Here is a 6,000-nt window from a genome sequence, read left to right as displayed (position 1 = left end):
TTTCATCTTCCAAGGTTTCATAATGAATGGACGTATCACCTTAGGTACAGAAGCAGTAAAACAAATCAGGTTTAAGCTATTTCAAGTGTTTGTCTTATCTGGTTTTAGGGGAAAAAAAAAACAGTAATGAAGGACTGTAAGTATAAATCATAAATAAAAAAATTTCAATTTCAATTTGATCTTTCAAATGATTTTTTAGCTCCAAATTCACACTCTACTGTGAAAATGCATATTAGAATTTTTAATTAAAATAGTGAAAAGTGGTAGCAATTCTTTTTTTCCCAGAACTGAAAATTCCTTTTTTTCCCCCAAAATTGTTGAACCAGAGATTTCCAGATTTGGAAATAATTCACTTATTCTGTTTTCAACCAGCTAGCCATGTATTACTGATCTGAAAGGGTTAACTCAAACTCTACAGATTCATTTTATTAGGAAAGTGAACACTGTCAATTTTAAATTTTTAAATTTAGCCTAAGAGTTTGGTTTTATAACACTAAGATTTTACAGAGACAAAGTCAGAATGAAATAATTCTATAACTTTTTAAAATTTAAAATGTAATATTTTTTCAAAATGCATTATCTGATAATATAACTCCAAGGGAAAAAATGCAGTTCCAGTATAACACAGCAGAGGAATGTTTCAGGCATTCCTGCTTCTTATGCCAGCAGACAAACGAATTACATATGAAGATCTACATGAGCTACTCAAATGGTGGATCTGGAGGAGCCTGCTCACTACTTTCTCTTGGGCAGATTTTGGGACAAGGACACAGTCTGGCCATGTACATCGAAGAATTTGCCGTAGGCTGGAACTGATGCTCAACGGACCTGGAACATAACCTCTATGGACAGGTGATGTGGCAGAAAAAATAAAAAAGATTAAAATATATATATATTGTTGCAGGTCTGTCCTACTGTCTGCGCTCTGTCAGACCTCATGAGAATTTTGGATGGAATTTGCTGCCTGAATTTTGGCTGGTAACCTGAGGGCACAGCTACAGTATCAGGCGGTTTTACAATTGTGACTGCTGCACTGGAAATTTTAAGAGGATTTTTTTTTTCCTTGCACTTTTGACCTGCGAGACAGGAAACTCCCTGTTTTGAGAATTAAAGCAGTGATGCAGTTTAGGTTTCAATTGAGAGAAATGGAGAATTCCTGATAAGACAATTGCTGGGCTGAGTATTTGTTTAAAACAGAAAACGACTCATGAGTAACATAGGCAGCTAAATTGCACCATCTGGAGCAAGAGGCAGATGTAAGCATCTTTATTTAAGAACCAGTTTATAAATAATAATAAAAGATGTGTGGAATTAATCAGCTCCTTCTCTGTAGGTAGCAGCATTCAGGGGAAATAGCTGTGTTAGTTCACAGTATATCTGCACACCACATGAAGATTTGTGTAGACATCTGGAATACATATTTCTTAATCATTTTATATTATAAACCCAGAATAACTGCTAATGATTAATATGTAATATTGCTTAAAAACTTCAGATGACCCAACAGCCAGGACAAAGAATGGGCAGATATTCTAGACTGGCTGTAAGACTGAGAATTTTAAGCAATGTAGGAAAGTGACCCTTTATTGTGTCAGGAACTGACTGTTTTATCAGATACGTGAGCACAACATATCGCACAAATTAGACTGATCAATTGATTGCATTTAGACAATTTTGTTTTCCATCTGGTCTTCCTGCCTTTTACCTTAAGTTGGGCATTCAGAAACAGAATTCAGGCACATAAAATTGTCAGTCGTCTTTCAAATTTTATATAGAAAGTGGTATTTTCACAATTTTCATTTAAAATACAGTTGTGTTGTTTTCACAATGCTACTTTGTTGCCCATGATTAATGAAATGTTAAATTTTTGATACTGAAAATGATAGGGTTTTATTCACAAAATGACTGCTACATCCAATATATGACTACTTCATACTATAGTTATTTATGGAAGGAAAGGAATATGTGAAAAATAATTTTATAGATGAGCCCCAATAACTTTCTTAGGTCACCTACGTTCTTTAAAAATAAATATATATATATGTAAAAAGATAAAATAAACCCAAAATCTCTGTACATGTAGGCAGGGACAGACTAAGATCTACAGCCTCTTAGGAGAAAAATAAATGAATAAAAAAGACTGATTCATTAAAAATTAATATTAAATTTTGTGCTTTTAAAAAGGTTCATCTTATTCAGTGCAATTTATTTCCAGATGGAAGGAATGCATAAGAAACATGATACTTACAGAAAAAAGAAAAACATTAGCGAGACCAATGTAAGGCAACCATTTGGAGGTATTAGCTCATTTATAGAGCTTTGACAGTGGAAGATCCAGTTGCTGAAAAGAGAGTGTCAAAAACCTGCCAATAAAGAAAAGCATAAAGGTTAATATTTTGAATACATGACTATATTCTCATGTGAAGAACTGTGATACAGTTCAAAAGATATTTTATGGTTTATATACCTAAAATGTGCATACATACATACACATGTGCATGTCTAACCTAACAAAGCTACTAGTTTAATCTTGTGATGTGAACTAACTTAGCAAGAAAAATTATTTGTGCTCTTCAATGGATCCTTGTCTTTAATGAACAACTAGTCAGCATCAGGAAGGTGGATTTATCATAGAGTCTAAAAATTAGACTCTGGTGATTCTGCTTGGTGAAATTTAATTTAGATTTAATTGGAGATGGACTGGAGTGAAGATGCATGTCTTTAATAAGCATCTGCTAATACTAAAGGGGTAAAAATTACCCCTTGTCTTATTGGACTTCCCAACTGATAGTGACATATGAAAGTTTGCTGTCCAGGTGATAGCTCTCTAAATGGTGCCTGTGGCAGAATTAGTACCTCTACGAACAGGGTCACAGACATTCACATATTCAGCATTTATGAGAAATACGGGCTGGCAACGTATCAATGCCAGGAGTGTGGCATTACTTGTAAATACCTTGTGGCGGGGTTCATTTCTCACAGGTGGGAAATGAAATTGCTGGTGAGTATCATTCCTTTTGCTTACAGTCCTCATGCAAATATTCTCTTTTCTGGATTAAGTGCTCAGCCAGGGGTTTTCCCTGGCCCTGTCACTGTGTTTCCATCACTTTTTTGTCACGGTGCCCCCAGCTCAAGGTGGTGCCCGAGCACGGCTCCTGTTCTGCATCGCCCTTGTCTGAAGCCTGTATCCTGAACCAGCTATTTGAGAGTGGACTTTCACATGCCTGGACAGTGCTTTTTAGGTATAGGTGAATCTTTGAGTGGATGCAGGCCTGCATTGAGGTCCTTTCAGGATTGGGGGCTCTAATTTTAAGAAAATTCAAGACTGTGTTATTAGTATTTAACAGAGAAATCATAAGATGAAAGGCCAAAAGAACAAAAGAAGAAAGAGTAGCTGAGAGCAGTACTGAGTAGCTAGAACCTGTCTCTCTGCTCTCATTTCTATATTTGACTTGTTCAATAATACAGCTGTATTTCACATTGGTCTGTGGTGAGTATAATCATATGTCTGAGGGTAGAACTTGGCTAACTTCTTTTTCTGCTACTGGTATAGGTATCATCACTAACTCTTGTATTTTGGTTTTATACTGATCATATTTCATGATGAAGTAACACACTTGAAATACTATCTGCATGTTTTAGTATTGTCAGGAAAAAAGCTAACATTCCCATCATGAATCAAAACAACAAAAAAAAATCAGGAGGAAAAAAAAGCTGATCAGCGTTAAATAAGGTTTAACATTCTCAAAATATTTTCAAAATATTTTATTTAAACTTTTAAATTAATATTTTTGAAAACATAGAAGTGTCCAACAAAACATATCAATAACTTTCTTCTCAGTTAAAAAGAAGGTTAGAAAACAATCTTTCTCCTGCGCATTGACATGGCATTGCCAGTGATTTGAGAATTCTGTAATGGAATTGAAAAGTTCAAGAATGACGGACTAGCACTTCCAAGCCCCACTTTTTTTTCCTGTAGGATAATGATGCTAGAAGTCTTAAAAGGATTACAGTTGCAGTATCTTTTCTTTCCGTGGTGTCACAGAATTTGAATACCTGTAGTATCATTTGTCGACAGTTGCTTTCTTATTTGTGATTATACCTTTTTCATTATGTTTAAGAGCTTTGCTACAGATGAGTAGCATATGGTATTGGCTAAGGAGATGAGACTTTAATGAGATATAGAGCACATCAACAAAATGCATGTTAAATTGCAGTGACACAGTTGTGTTGGTAACATGATGTTGTGAGATTAAACTCCTGATAAGACAGTATGAACAAATGCACTATAGCATTCATGCAATAACCAAACTTGTTTGCAAGTTGGTCCAGGAGACAGAGCAACTGGGGGACTGTTGGGGTGGGAGCAGGGGACAGGGGGAGATTGGGTTCTTTCCTGGTTCTGCTATTGATTTTCTGTGCAATTCTGTAAACATCATTTCATCTCTTTTTTCTGATTTTACACGCGGACACAATGAGGCATAATATTACTTGGAGATACAGAGATGAAGTGGCAAGTGTGACTGCTGACCCAGAAGAGTCATCCAAAAATTATTACAGTTATCTTGCACATAGACAGTTTTGACTAGGTAGCTAAACAACAAGAAAATAGAATCAACAACAACAGAATGTAAGTGATTTGTGACTTATTGTAATCTAGAGTCATGGATGTTATTTCCTAGCTCCACTGAAAATCTTCCACCAGGAAATAGGAGAGCCAGTCTTCTATTCAGCTCAGGGAGTGAGTATGGTGCCTACAGAAGGAAAGAGCAATTTGTGCCTCTTAGCACCTCTGACACTTTGTTTTCCATGCCTGGGTTTCCAAATCACTCATTTTTGCAAAGAAAGAGTAAAAGTAATAATACTAATAATATTATTGTGAGTACTTCACAAGGTTTGGAGGGGTTTGGTAACATCATCACTTTGTCTGGGGAGAGATTAAAGAAATTAAAAGTTAGCTCCCTAGCCAAGGAATACAGATACAACCTAGGTAGGCAGTATTTGGAAGATAAAATGAAGTTATAAATGCTCCATTAGAAGCTCCTCTTGAGTCCTTCCACCAGTCTGCAATCCTTTTTCCCCCCACCCCCTCTAAATGGAGACAAATGTGTGTCAGACAGGTAAAATATATAAACCTCTTTTTTTCTGCCATGCTTAGGCAAAGATACCTGGCTAATTAGCAACTTTTGTCTACTCAGTGCTCCCAAAGCTTCCAAGATACATGGTAGAAATGTATTTTTATTATAAATATATTTCACCCCTTTAGGAAGACTTTATTCATGTCATTTTCACCTAAACTTAACAGATATTGGAAGGCTAAAAGTAAAGAAAACTTGTAGTGCAAATGGTAGAGAATTTATATTTTTGAGGTACAAATATTTTCCAAGAAGTACCATTAAATTTGAACTAGAAATAGTCTCAAACCAAACCCACCCCCACCAGATTCAAACATATGTGAAATCTGAGGAAATCCAGATCTATCTTGTCTTTTATATCTGTGGTAGAACTTAACCCCAAATCTACCACCAATTCTGGATGAAATTATACCTATTTAGAACAGATCCAAAACAGAGTTGATCATTACAATTCCAGTTACATTATATTTGAACAAAATCTCAAAATCTGTGGAACATAGCAGTTGCATCATACATAATGTATATTTAAGCAATATGAACTGCAGTTGAGTGCAGATATTCCTGAGATAGCTTTAAGGTAGGTAATTCTGGCAATTTAGCTTCAGGAGCTCAGCATTAGCTAGCTGTTGTCATCTGTTCCAAAGTGAGTTTGCATGCCATGCTGAGCTTCATGAGGCCTTTTCCGGTCAGACAGCAGGAGTCATATGAGGTCATTTAAAGCTATTTGAAGCATGCAACGTAGCTGTCACATAGGCATATTGGTGGACTTTATGCTATCCTTTGTTACTGACATGTTCTGCTAGCTGGTATTGGTAAGATGGATGTCTGTGCCTTAATGCTACTTGCAGAAAGCATTTTTTTGTAC

At 35.9% G+C, this 6,000-nt stretch overlaps 1 long non-coding RNA gene across 1 annotated transcript; it reads right to left on the bottom strand.

Annotated features, from left to right (window-relative positions):
• Positions 1-1,286: 1,286 nt before the first annotated feature.
• Positions 1,287-3,236, bottom strand: LOC106490731 (uncharacterized). The gene is made up of 3 exons (XR_001293671.1): positions 2,957-3,236; positions 2,249-2,363; positions 1,287-1,408 (listed from the first exon to the last, which is right to left on the bottom strand). It is a non-coding gene; the product is annotated as an uncharacterized lncRNA (long non-coding RNA).
• Between the last annotated feature and the right edge of the window lie 2,764 nt (positions 3,237-6,000).

The sequence above is a fragment of the Apteryx mantelli genome, chromosome 1 (genome assembly GCF_036417845.1).
Source record: "Apteryx mantelli isolate bAptMan1 chromosome 1, bAptMan1.hap1, whole genome shotgun sequence".
NCBI lineage: Eukaryota > Metazoa > Chordata > Aves > Apterygiformes > Apterygidae > Apteryx > Apteryx mantelli.
Note: the sequence above shows the minus strand (reverse complement) of the source record. Positions and strands in the feature narration are given on the sequence as shown.